Raw genomic sequence first — 14,004 nt, 5'->3', positions numbered from 1 at the left:
CATTTTCCCAATAGCATAAAATGCCTGGCAAGTACCGAAGTAAGATTTAAATCTAATTTAAAAGCGAGTCTCTTGGACAACTCCTTCTGTTCCTTAAATGTAATTTTGTAAGTGTCGTTATATGAGTAGGAATAAAATGATAATGTGTTCGTTAATGTCAACACTAATCATTATACATATCCTGTAAATTGACTCGTTCCATATCATTCCGATGAAATGTCAGCCCAATTCTCTGTACAGAGAGGATGTTTTCCAGTACACAATAGCGCCACAGGCAAACATTTTGAAATTCCTGCCCATGCTGTGGGACAAATCGTCCGTGCAGCATACACCGAGAACAGCAGAGGTCGCGTTACAAAAAAAAATGGCTCTGAGCACTATGGGACTCAACTGCTGAGGTCATTAGTCCCCTAGAACTTAGAACTAGTTAAACCTAACTAACCTAAGGACATCACAAACATCCATGCCCGAGGCAGGATTCGAACCTGCGACCGTAGCGGTCTTGCGGTTCCAGACTGCAGCGCCTTTAACCGCACGGCCACTTTGGCCGGGGTCGCGTTACAATTCCCTGCATTATTCTAGAGCAGTATTCCTCACTCTTTCTCACTCCCCTCAGTGAAGTCCAATACTATACCGCTCCCCCGTCCCCCTCCATCGATCTCCACCACGATCAACATAACCGCTTAAATAAAATTTAGAATGAAAAAGAATTTACTTCAAAGATTTTTATTTAAAAAAAATTGAAAGGTAGAAGGTATTTATATTTTGTCGATTTTTATTAAATTGTTATCTAATGAGTCAATGAGACGATTGGTATTGCTTTTTTCTAACAATGTTTTCATGAAATGATGAAGCAATTCTCAGTGCATCGTGAGTGATGTCTACAACTCCTTCTCAGAGAAGAAAGCCAAGGAATCGTACTGAAAGTACATCCTCGTTACAAAACATACATCCTCTGCAATATTTCTCTCCCTAGCAACACTTGCTTCACGCACACTCTCACCACTATAAAACGTGTGTACTATACTTACTGTTCTTAAATCATTTGATTGCTGGTCTCCTTACTTCTGAACTGGTAGAAATTGGAAGGCTTCAGGCTGCTAATGCCTTGTGTGTGACCACTGCCACTAATAATAATAATAATAATAATAATAATAATAATAGTAATAAGGGAAAATGTATCTACTTAAATTGTGGTGCAGCAGATGTTGACCAATTTTCATATCTCAGCAGCCTTGTCTGTAATTCCAGGGATGTAGTTAGAGACGCTATTGTACACTACTGTATTTGTCAGTAGTACCAGAAACTTTAATATGCTCTGAGACATTTTAAAGGGCACTTCATTGGAAAACACACTGCTGTGTACTTCCTTCCCATGAGTGGTTACTAAAATAAAAAGATACATAGGTAATGTTTTGTTTGTTTCCAGCTACATGTCTGTAGTCCTGGGGCACATTGAAATCCCCATAGCGATCCACCGAAGGACGACGCTAGAGCAGCCAAAGCAAAATGGCGCAGCCACTGATAGAGAGGCGTATTCTTTCTGCATTTGTAGGAGAACAACGCTGCAAAGCTCCATGCCGAGTTGGAGGAAGTGCATGGCAACAATGCACTATCATACGACGCAGTGATTGGGTTTAGTGGCACAGAATTCCTTGTTTGGTCAAATAAGTCTGAATGGCGAATGATGAAGCCGCTGAGATTTCTCTATGAAGAAGTGGCAGTCACAAGTAGAATCCTTGATGCTTTGCCTGGCGTTTCAAAATCGAAGGGATAGTGAAAAGGTGAAAATCAATTAGGGATCAGTTTTCAACATACTGCGTATCATTTCGGACATGAGAAAGGCTGTCGTCCGCTGGGTTATGTGACTGCTCAGACTGCTATTAAAAACTGCTTTTTCAGGCCACAGCATATGGCTTCTTCAGCCACCTGTTCACCAAGAAGGAGTGGTATTTGTACTACTGTGGCCAAGAGACAAAGGAACAGAGCAAACAAGACACAAGATCAAAGCAAACAAGACAAAAGAGCGGAACACATAGTGGAAACATGCTCTCCGATGATGACCGAAAAAGATGACTCAGCCTTCATCCAAAAAGTTTTTGTATGTCCATCCTTTTGACAGGGGGTCTTTGGGACTACGGCCGTTTACTATTGTGAGAGAATGAAACGCCTACAGTTGTCCTTAAGAATTTATTTATCTTGTTGCAACCTGTTTTGGCGCTTTAGAGCACCTTCTTCAGGCTGTAGCTGATGTGGAAGGGATTGACACGATCCCTATGTATATATCACATCAATGGGCAGCATAACTGGATATGCAGATTATCTGGAAACTTAGGATTATCTGGAAACTTAGGCGTCAGCCACCAACTCATCCGGAAAGGTGATGACACTAGTTTTTGCTTCCAATGGTGCGGTATAATCATAATAATAATAACCATCTCACATGGCTCAATGGCCTGGTCCATGTCTTTTAATTGGATGCCACTTTGGCGTCTTTGTGGCTCCTAAACTATTTCACAAGAGGACCGCACCTACTCCTCATCACTGATATCGTCTAAATTTATGGTAGCTGCAGGGCTTGATCTGAAATGAAAGTGGCAGGTTCAGATGGCCAAGCGTTTATGGAACAAAGTATTTTTGGCGCTAGTCTGGTGAGGCATGAGCCATTTGCGTCAGCGTTATTTCCAGACAGCTGTCGGCGCAGCATAACGATAACCAGACGGTCGTGACGTTGAGTCTTTACTGGGAAAATTATAACATTTCCATGTTACCCACACCGCGAACAGACTGAAATAATACTCAATGCAATGTTCTCATTAATGTATTCATAAAATCCATTAAAATGAAAGGCAACGGAAAATTTGGGATTGGAAGTAAATTTCCAAGAAAGAATTATACTTCGAGCGACCACGAGCACTATGCAAGTAACTATCCAAGAGGGAATCGTAATGAAAGGGGACAGGATTTCGTATTCAATTTGGTTTTAGTTTGATCTTCGAACTGACTGCATCAAAATACACTGAGAAGCCAAATCATCATGACCACTGCCCACCGCGACGCTGGATGCTGCCTGGTTGCGCTGCGGCACGTGACGCGGTAACAAAAGTATGTAAGAGAACCAGACACAGACTTGGGCCTACCCCAACAAAGATATGGGCTGCAAAAGCCATTGAGATAAGTGACTCTGGCAAAGAGCAGATTATTATTAGACAGAGCTTGTGAACGAGCATCTTGGAAACCGCTAGGCTGCTCGAATGTTCAGGTGCTACTGTCGTGAACATCTACGGAAACAGGCAGAATGACAGTGAAAGTACCACTAGGCGTTCAATGATTGGACGCACACAACTCTTTAGAGAATAAGGTGTTAGGAGGCTTGTCTGCTCTGTAAAGTACGTAGGATAGAGGGTGATCTGTTGTATCTCTGCTAAAATAAATAAATGTCGTGTGACTAGGGCCTCCCGTCGGGTAGACCGTTCGCCTGCTGCAAGTCTTTCGATTTGACGCAACTTCGGTGACTTGCGCGTCGATGGGGATGAAATGATGATGATTAGGACAACACAACACCCAGTCCCTGAGCGGAGAAAAATCTCCGACCCAGCCGGGAATCGAACCCGGGCCCTTAAGATTGACATTCTGTCGCGCTGAAGAAGCAGAATGCTGGTGCACCCAAAAGTGTTTCGGAGCGCACCATTCATCGTACATTGTTGAGCACGGAGCTCCGCTCAAGACCACCCCTACGTGTTCAAGTGTGGACCCAACGGCAACGTCAGTTACGATTGCAGTGGACACTGGGTGATAGGGATTAAACCGTCGTTCATTGCGGTTTGGTATTTGTTTACTAAGTTTGGTTGATATCGGTCCAGTGGTTGAAGGGCAGATACACATGTACACATTCACAAGTACATACATTAATTTTTATAATATATGTGGATGTGTGGAACATAAATACACCCAAGTGTTTTGGAGCACACTATTCATCGTACATTGTTGAGCACGGAGCTCCGCTCAAGATCACCCCTACGTGTTCAAGTGTTGACACAACGGCATCGTCAGTGACGATTACAGTGGACGCTGAATAATAGGGATTAAACCGTCGTTCATTGGGAAAGTGTCAATTCTTCACGTGAATCACTGGGTCAGTGGTCGTCTCCACATATACCTTCATTGCCGTGAACGGCGGCTTAAAACGTGCAGCACGCTACCAGCGCAGGCTGGTGGAAGCAATATTATGCTGTGGGAGACATTCTTCTGCACTTGCTTGGGACCTGTGGTAGTAATCGAAGACACGCTGACAGCTGCGAATCACGTGAATCCCTTCATGTTTGATGTCTTCTCCGACGGCGATGTCATCTTTCAGCAGTTTAATTGTCCGTGTCTCAGAGTCAGAATCGTGTTACATTAATTTGAGGAGCGTTATAATGAAATCACGTTGATGCCTCGTCTACTAAATTCGCCTGATGTAAATCCTACGGAATCGCTATCGGGTGCTATCATTGGGTAAGCAGATCAGCGACCCGTTATATATTCGAATTACATAGGCTTTGCTTAGACATCTAATGCCACATAACCTCTAATATCACATACCTCCAAAAACCTGCCAACAAACTGTCGTATCCCTGATGCCGAGAATGAGTGATGTATTTCATTCCAAGGACGGTCAAACAAGCTATTAAGCAGGTATTCATAATGGTTAGGTTCATCAGCGTACGTTACGAGCTGTCCTCGCCAATCTGTTGCGAAATGGAGCGTTACGAGTGGTTTTCTGCCAATCTGTATGATGAGAGAGACAGAAAGAAAATTTTTTATGTATGTACACCACATTTGCTTCTCTATAGAGAGTTAGCAAATGTAAAAATGCAGCGTTTATAACGTTTGCTAGATACCAGGAAAATTACTGCTTCCCCTGTTTTAAAATAAATATCGCTCCGGAACTTATAAATCACCAACTGTAAAACAATAAATGTATTTAATTTTATCCACGAAGTACTCGTGTACGTCTTACAACCTTTCCTGTGAGTGTATTTGCAATCCCAAATTCTTCTTTGCCTTTCCTTTTCATGCCATTTCTGAAAATGTTCATAAACGCTTTGATCATTATTTCCATTTATTTGAAGTGTAGGTAATCTAAAAATTGAAAATAAAAGAAGGCCGTTTAGACGCTTGAATCCGCCACCTTGGGGTTTAAGTTCTTCACTCTCTCCGCTAGGTGAATCTCTGCCTGCAAACAACGCCAAGGTTAATGGCTCGTTCCCTCTCGACCGGCGCAAAAAATGCAATTTTTTCTAATCGGTAGGCGCTCCTGTCATTTTCATTTCAGACGAAGCCATTGATCCATACATGTATGTGTGTGTACGTGTGTGATATGCGTGGTTGTTATCGAACTGCGCTATGAGAGACAGATCCGTTTATGAAGACAACGATTGTCCCCTGACAGTAAGGTGTTTGTGTACTAAGTTTGGTTAACATCGGTCCAGTGGTTGAAGAGCAGATACACATTACACATACACACGTACATACATTAATTTTTATAATATGTGTGGATGTGTGGAACATAAATACACACACACACATACATACATACATTTTTATAATATGTGTGGATTAGTTCTTTACTACTAATTGTATTCACGACATATTTTGGAGACAGTATGCACTTACACCACTGAATTTAAGAGCAAAATTATATCATTGTACGCACGTATTTCCGAGATATGACGTCAGAAATAGTGAAGTGCGTAAAAAACTGCCACGTTGTATATGACTTCGTTCCTTCTAACTCAATTCGCAACACATTTTGCAGACATTATCCACATATGCAGCTGAATGTACCTGCAAAATTATCACTGTATGACACACATTTCAGAATATGTGATGTCATAAACATTACACACAAGACCAGACGCTGCGAGGAACGGCCGTTGACGCACGGCTGTAAATAAATACGCCAGGTGTCTCCGGTAGTAGACTATAAATTCGGACGAAATCTGTGATGACGTGTAGCTGCATTATAGATATAAAAACATTCATGGATATCTTTATAAACGCTGAGACTATGTACATCAATAATTCAGTCAATTATCAAAGGAGAAACAATATCTTTAGAAATAACTACATAATAACCCAACATTCATTATTACAATAATAATAATAATTTATCTATTTCTAGTATTATTAGCAATAGTCAAAATTATTTCATTTATGTAGATTTTTTCCTACAAATAGTATTGCTGCTTTACGATTTATTTCTATTTATTTTAAATTTTTTTCTTTTAGTAATTTGTGTTTTAATTAGAGTAACTTTTTTAATTTCATTGGAACTTATGGTTTTAGGTTATATTCAAATTTGAAAAATTCGGGGGTCTCCTTATCAGTCACCGAACCCGGGTAAGGGGACCGACAGTCTTATGTGTATCTTCGCATCACTGAGAGGTGAACGATAGCTGTAAGACAGACTGAAAAAATCCGTAGTCCAACCGGGTTTCGATCAGATGATTTTTCGATTTTCGTGGGTGCACTTCACTGCTAGGACATCATGCTGGACTGCCATGGTGTGGCGCTAACAGACAAACGCGCGCAGGTGTATATAACCGAGATTTCCTGACGAAGTTTGGAGGAAGCACAAATCGTCGGGTGTTCATGGTCCACTACAACGCCCCAGTTAGCTCGGTACGAGACACAGTCGCATAAGCTGCTTCTTTGCGTCAACAGATTTTTGCTATTTTCTTGACGCAATATGCAGGGACGTCTTTCTCTTTCCTCCAATGAAGAAAATACTGCGTGACAGGCATTTCAAGAACAACTACTGGGTAATTTTCGAGATGGGATATTTCCATTACAGCCAAGACGCAGAATTCTGTAAACAAGGTCTGCACCATGTCATCCATTCGGAGAAACTGGATCGCATCGAAGTGTGAACAGGTAAAGGAGGACTAAGGACGTCATAGAATTTAATAACGGTACATATACTTTTTCGGAACGATATTTGGTTCAAATGTCTCTAAGCATTATGGGACTTAACATCTGCAGTCATCAGTCCCCTAGATTTAGAACTACGTAAACCAAACTAAAAGGACATCACACACATCCATGCCAGAGGAAGGATTCAATCCTGTGACGGCAGCAGCCGCGTGGTTCCGGACTGAAGCGCCTAGAACCGCTCGGCCACAGCGGCCGGCGGAACGATATTTAAAATTTTATGACTACCGCTCGTACAGGCTGCCTGATCAAAAAACAGAAACGAAGACTGGCGTGTAAGTAACGTGTGTGCGTCCTGGGAATCTCCACACATGCACAAAAAGCAGCCCTAGAGGAGCGGAACATCTGTCTGCGCGACGCACAGCTGTTTTGCCGGACAGCAGCTAAGCGCCGTACTGTTTTGCAGCCGCTGCGCTGCGCGAACCGGCCGCATCGCTCTTCGTTACGGCGACCACTGGCGGGGCCGCGGCGGACTCGGGCCGTAATTCTGCGAGCCTTGTAGCGCGCTGTTAACGCCCCGCTGCCCGCCGTCTGAATGACAGCTGCGAAAAATATACGCCAAAGCCAGGCATACTTTTTCATTTACAATTCACAGCCGAAAAACTGAAGGTATTCGTTACAGCTACAGAAGCATTCGGTTGTTAATTGTGAACAGTGCTTTTTTTCTAAAAAAAAGTTTGAGGGTACTCCGACATTGGATATAATGCAGCGAAAATTACTCATAACTAAAGCATGGGATACCACCCGTCTGCTTTTAGCCATGAAGCCATGACGTCATCAACATATCGAACTTACAAATAAAGAAAAGATGTTATGTGGGCATGTGTCCGGAAACGCTTAATTTCCGTGTTAGACCTCATTTTAGTTTAGTCAGTATGTACTGTACTTCCTCGATTCACCGTCAGTTGGCCCAATTGAAGGAAGGTAATGTTGACTTCGGTGCTTGTGTTGATATGCGACTCATTGTTCTACAGTACGTTTGGGCAGGCATTGTTGGTGATGTCTTGATTGGGCCCCATGTTCTTCCACCTACGCTCAATGGAGCACGTTATCATGGTTTCATACGGGATACTCTACCTTTGCTGCTAGAACATGTGCCTTTACAAGTACGACACAACATGTGGTTCATGCACGATGGAGCTCCTGCACATTTCAGTCGAAGTGTTCGTACGCTTCTCAATAACAGATTCGGTGACCGATGGATTGGCAGAGGCGGACCAATTCCATGGCCTCCACGCTCTCCTGACCTCAACCCTCTTGACTTCAATTTATGGGGGCATTTGAAAGCTCTTGTCTACGCAACCCCTGTACCAAATGTAGAGACTCTTCGTGCTCGTACTGTGGGCGGCTGTGATACAATACGCCATTCTCCAGGGCTGCATCAGCGCATCAGGGATTCCATGCGACGGAGGGTGGATGCATGTATCCTCGCTAACGGAGGACATTTTGAACATTTCCTGTAACAAAGTGTTTGAAGCCACGCTGGTACGTTCTGTTGCTGTGTGTTTCCATTCCATGAATTAATGTGATTTGAAGAGAAGTAATAAAATTAGCTCTAACACGGAAAGTAAGTGTTTCCGGACACATGTCCACATAACATATTTTTTTTCTTTGTGTGTGAGGAATGTTTCCTGAAAGTTTGGCCGTACCTTTATGTAACACCCTATATATATATATATATATATATATATATATATATATATATATATATATATATATATATATATATATATATATTAATGTGGTATCGAACACTTCAGTTTACAACACCTCAAATGAAGCATGCGATTCCTATCAACGCCTGAAGATCAGAAGAAAATGGTATCGTACACTTCAATTGACCTATAGTACACCTCAAATGAAACAGGTGAGTCCAATCAACCCTCAGACATACAAAACAATACAAGGAAATATTACAGAACACATATTATAGCCTATAAAACACCACTAAAAGACACAAACAACAGAAACCATCCACACCTATCATCAACAACAATAGAAACTACACTACAAAAATCTTTTGTAACCTTGTTTGGCTCCCGAAATGGCATACAGAACAACAAAACAAAGATGGCAATGATTCGTGAAGGATCATGGTAGCGGGACCGTAGAGACATCTATAGGTAGCTCGTCCTTTGAGCGTATGCACATCCGCTTAGCACTACCATCGCCCACTACTAGCGCGCGAGGGCACTACATGCTTGTCGAACTGGCTGCCAGCGATTCAATTGTCGAGAACGGCTGCCGCGGCTTCAAAATGCTTGAAACAGTCAATGACATCGCTTTTCCCACCAAAAACTGCGCTGGCATCGTTCGTATTGCAATTACCAATACGAAAAAAGAAATAAAAAATTTACATCCGTGATATAAATCTTTGGCGCACTTCCAAGTTCTCAACATCGTAAAAAAATTACGTTGTCGACAAAAAAGTTTAGAGGTACGCATCCCCCAGCGTTCCCCCAGAAAAACAGCAGTGGTTGTGAAGCAGGTGATAGTGACAGCTGAAATTTATCATTTGCTGACAGTTTTCGTGACGCTCTAATTTTACATAGGTGGAAAAACCAAAAAATTCTCGTTTTTTTCGGAGCAAGCATGAGTCTACCCGAAGAACAACTACGCTTTATACCTGTATGCTTCAGGTCTTGTGTAACACGTGAGCTGACGCAGTTGTAAGGTGACGTTAACACAGACTTCCAGCATGAACATCAGCAGTCCCACTACAGCGAGGCTATACTTGGAATGAATGTGTCAGAAAATCTTCCGTTAACTTAATTAAGTAATCTTTCTTCCCACCTTATCAATGTTTCACCTGTAAAGGAACGTAATCATAAAGTGTACAGGCAGAACGTTATCAAGAAACTAAAGGTCAATACTGTTCCAGACATTTCCATTCGTGTATGAGTAAATTACATAACAGGGAGAAGACCTAGATAAAATTGGCAGAAAGCGATCCAAGAAGACCACAAACAGCATCCCTCAGGAGATTCAGCAATGCCTATGTTCCAACTTCATAGGAGTATAACACATAAATTAATAATATCTCTATGCAGTACAACGTGAGTTGCAGAATCTCCGTGAAAATTCTGATTTTTCACTAGTGGTAGATGTCATACCTGAATCACATGTGAAATAAATACTCAACTATCAGTATCCATTTCATTTAGCAGGGAAAGTAAACCCGTCGCATTTACGATTTAATATAGATGCTTCAAATGGCTCTGAGCAGTATGGGACTTAAAATCTGAGGTCGTCGGTCCCCTAGAACTTAGAACTGCTTAAACCTAACTAACCTAAGGACATCACACACATCCATGCCCGAGGCAGGATTCGAACCTACGACCGTAGTGGTCGCGCGGTTCCAGACTGAAGCGCCTAGAACCGCTTGGCCTCCGATTTAATATAGAGAATTGCCGATTTCTCCCTTTATTGGCCATGTTAGATCTGCAAAACACTGAAGAAAAATAACAAATATCTCGAAACAGCAATGTTTTTTCTGCTATTTGATTTTATACAGAGCCATACAGCTGCCCCCACGGATGTCGTTATATGCAACCCGTTGTATCCGGCCTCCAAAAACCATGCGTTAGGTTTTCATGTTCTCTCGCTCGCTACGTGCACACTAATAGACCTACAGAAAAAAATGAACAGGATCTTTTTGTAGGAAGCTGAATGTAGTCAAATTTTGCACTGGGATACATTTTCGCTAGAGGCAGTAGTTTTCGAGTTATTCAAGAAAAATGTACGAAAGCGACCTTCAGACGCACCCCCATTCCAACACTCAGGTCACATCGGTCAGGATTTCTGATACGTTGTTCATGGCACTCCCTCGTACGGTCGCAGGTTCGAATCCTGCCTCGGGAATGGATATGTGTGATGTCCATAGGTTAGTTAGGTTTAAGTAGTTCTTAGTTCTAGGGGACTGATGACCTCAGATGTTAAGTCCCATAGTGCTCAGAACCATTTGAACCATTTGAACTCCATCCTACCACTAGCGTGACGATCTCAAAAGTCGGTTTTTTCATCACCCTCACAATTACGTTTATATTTAGTTGTATAGGCAGGACGCTATCAACGAAATAGCCAACTATGCTGGTGACATAATAGCCCAATCAATAGAGACAAAATAAGGTCGAATACCGGGAATAGTTCTTGTACACTCCTGGAAATGGAAAAAAGAACACATTGACACCGGTGTGTCAGACCCACCATACTTGCTCCGGACACTGCGAGAGGGCTGTACAAGCAATGATCACACGCACGGCACAGCGGACACACCAGGAACCGCGGTGTTGGCCGTCGAATGGCGCTAGCTGCGCAGCATTTGTGCACCGCCGCCGTCAGTGTCAGCCAGTTTGCCGTGGCATTCGGAGCTCAATCGCAGTCTTTAACACTGGTAGCATGCCGCGACAGCGTGGACGTGAACCGTATGTGCAGTTGACAGACTTTGAGCGAGGGCATATAGTGGGCATGCGGGAGGCCGGGTGGACGTACCCCCGAATTGCTCAACACGTGGGGCGTGAGGTCTCCACAGTACATCGATGTTGTCGCCAGTGGTCGGCGGAAGGTGCACGTGCCCGTCGACCTGGGACCGGACCGCAGCGACGCACGGATGCACGCCAAGACCTACGCAGTGCCGTAGAGGACCGCACCGCCACTTCCCAGCAAATTAGGGACACTGTTGCTCCTGGGGTATCGGCGAGGACCATTCGCAACCGTCTTCATGAAGCTGGGCTACGGTCCCGCACACCGTTAGGCCGTCTTCCGCTCACGCCCCAACATCGTGCAGCCCGCCTCCGGTGGTGTCGCGACAGACGTGAATGGAGGGACGAATGGAGACGTGTCGTCTTCAGCGATGAGAGTCGCTTCTGCCTTGGTGCCAATGTTGGTCGTATGCGTGTTTGGCGCCGTGCAGGTGAGCGCCACAATCAGGACTGCATACGACCGAGGCACATAGGGCCAACACCCGGCATCATGGTGTGGGGAGCGATCTCCTACACTGGCCGTACACCACTGGTGATCGTCGAGGGGACACTGAATAGTGCACAGTACATCCAAACCGTCATCGAACCCATCGTTCTACCATTCCTAGACCGGCAAGGGAACTTGCTGTTCCAACAGGACAATGCACGTCCGCATGTATCCCGTGCCACCCAACGTGCTCTAGAAGGTGTACGTCAACTACCCTGGCCAGCAAGATCTCCGGATCTGTCCCCCATTGAGCATGTTTGGGACTGGATGAAGCGTCGTCTCACGCGGTCTGCACGTCCAGCACGAACGCTGGTCCAACTGAGGCGCCAGGTGGAAATGGCATGGCAAGCCGTTCCACAGGACTACATCCAGCATCTCTACGATCGTCTCCATGGGAGAATAGCAGCATGCATTGCTGCGAAAGGTGGATATACACTGTACTAGTGCCGACATTGTGCATGCTCTGTTGCCTGTGTCTATGTGCCTGTGGTTCTGTCAGTGTGATCATGTGATGTTTCTGACCCCAGGAATGTGTCAATAAAGTTTCCCCTTCCTGGGACAATGAATTCACGGTGTTCTTATTTCAATTTCCAGGAGTGTCGTACAGTGGTAGGAGGGAGTGCCACGAACAACATACTAGATAGAAATCCTGACTGGTGAGAGGTTAGCGTGAGGGTGAAGGTGCGTTTGAAAGTCACTTTTTCGCGTTTTCCTTGAATAACTCGAGAGCCATGGTCTCCAGCGGAAACATGTCCCAGTATAAAATTTAACTATATTAAACGTCCACCAAAAAGGATCTGTTCATTTTTTCTGTACTTTGCACTTACCGAGTGAGAGAATATGAAAATCTCGCATTTGGTTTTTGAAGGTGTACCGTTACATATATGTAGGTGAGCAATTTGGCCGTCTATATTGGTGAGGGATGAGCTGAATATATTTGTGCGGCTGGAAGCCGAGTGTCGTGGCAGGTGCAGAGTTGCGAAGCGAGTAACAGGAACCGCGTGAAATCCGGTTTGACCAATGTGGCCAGCGGTTGCTCGCTCAAGAGTACCGGTGACAACCAGCAATGGTGGCCTCTCAGACAGTCTGCAATATGACTAATTACAGCTCTTAGAAATTCGACAGTAAATCAAAGTCCTATAATGGAGCAAAACTGAACACATCGACGATTTGAGATAAATGCAACAATAATATTTTTATAAACTACAAAAATTAACATTTTACATTGATAAATGTTTTCACAATGAACCTTTGAATTAACAGCTTTGAAACACTTCATGAGATTTCACCAAACGAAATCTTAGATGATAGCATTGCATTATAGTTATCATTCCTGAACGCTACACATCAATTTCTGTTTTGTTTATTGACTTATGGTGTATTTTATATCTTTTTTTTTACTGTGCAAACACTAGATTCTCCACAATAATACATGAAATGATTGCAGTATAAATACCACATACCTTGTCGTACTTACGTACTTACTTAATGAATACGTTACCGATTTTGCCAGACATTTGTTTAATTATTGATTACAATTGGTAATAGAGAATCATGGTAATTTAAGGAGTGGTCAATCGTATGTCTTAGCTGACACCACTATTATAAGAGTTCAAAACATTATACTATCAAACAGACATAAATAATTGTTTAAACAATATAACGACAATCTGTTGTCATATGTTGTGAACACACTTGCACAAGAATGCTGGGTAGCATATTTAAGTGAAAGTTTAATTCATATTTATTGTGCATGGTCTGAGAGTGATCGAATGTTCATAACCTTTATTTAAATATTGTTGTAATATAGAAGTTTAGTGGAGGAAGTGGTTGAGTCAAATCATGTGTGGACAACGTAAGAACTATGTGTTTTTGGTGGGGGTGGGCTTCAGCCGATGGAGAAGCAGACAGTGGTGCAACGCTGCTGAAGTCAAGTGGTGTTGGACACTTTTGGAGTGAAAAGCTCAAGGAATCGATTCTGAGGACTTTTTAGTTCTACATTTTTCTTGAAGAAGGCAGATCTGTCGGTGATACAGTGCGTTTTTCCATAGAGTGGGTGAC

Source organism: Schistocerca americana, chromosome 2, assembly GCF_021461395.2.
Source record: "Schistocerca americana isolate TAMUIC-IGC-003095 chromosome 2, iqSchAmer2.1, whole genome shotgun sequence".
Taxonomy (NCBI): Eukaryota; Metazoa; Arthropoda; class Insecta; order Orthoptera; family Acrididae; genus Schistocerca; species Schistocerca americana.
Note: the sequence above shows the minus strand (reverse complement) of the source record.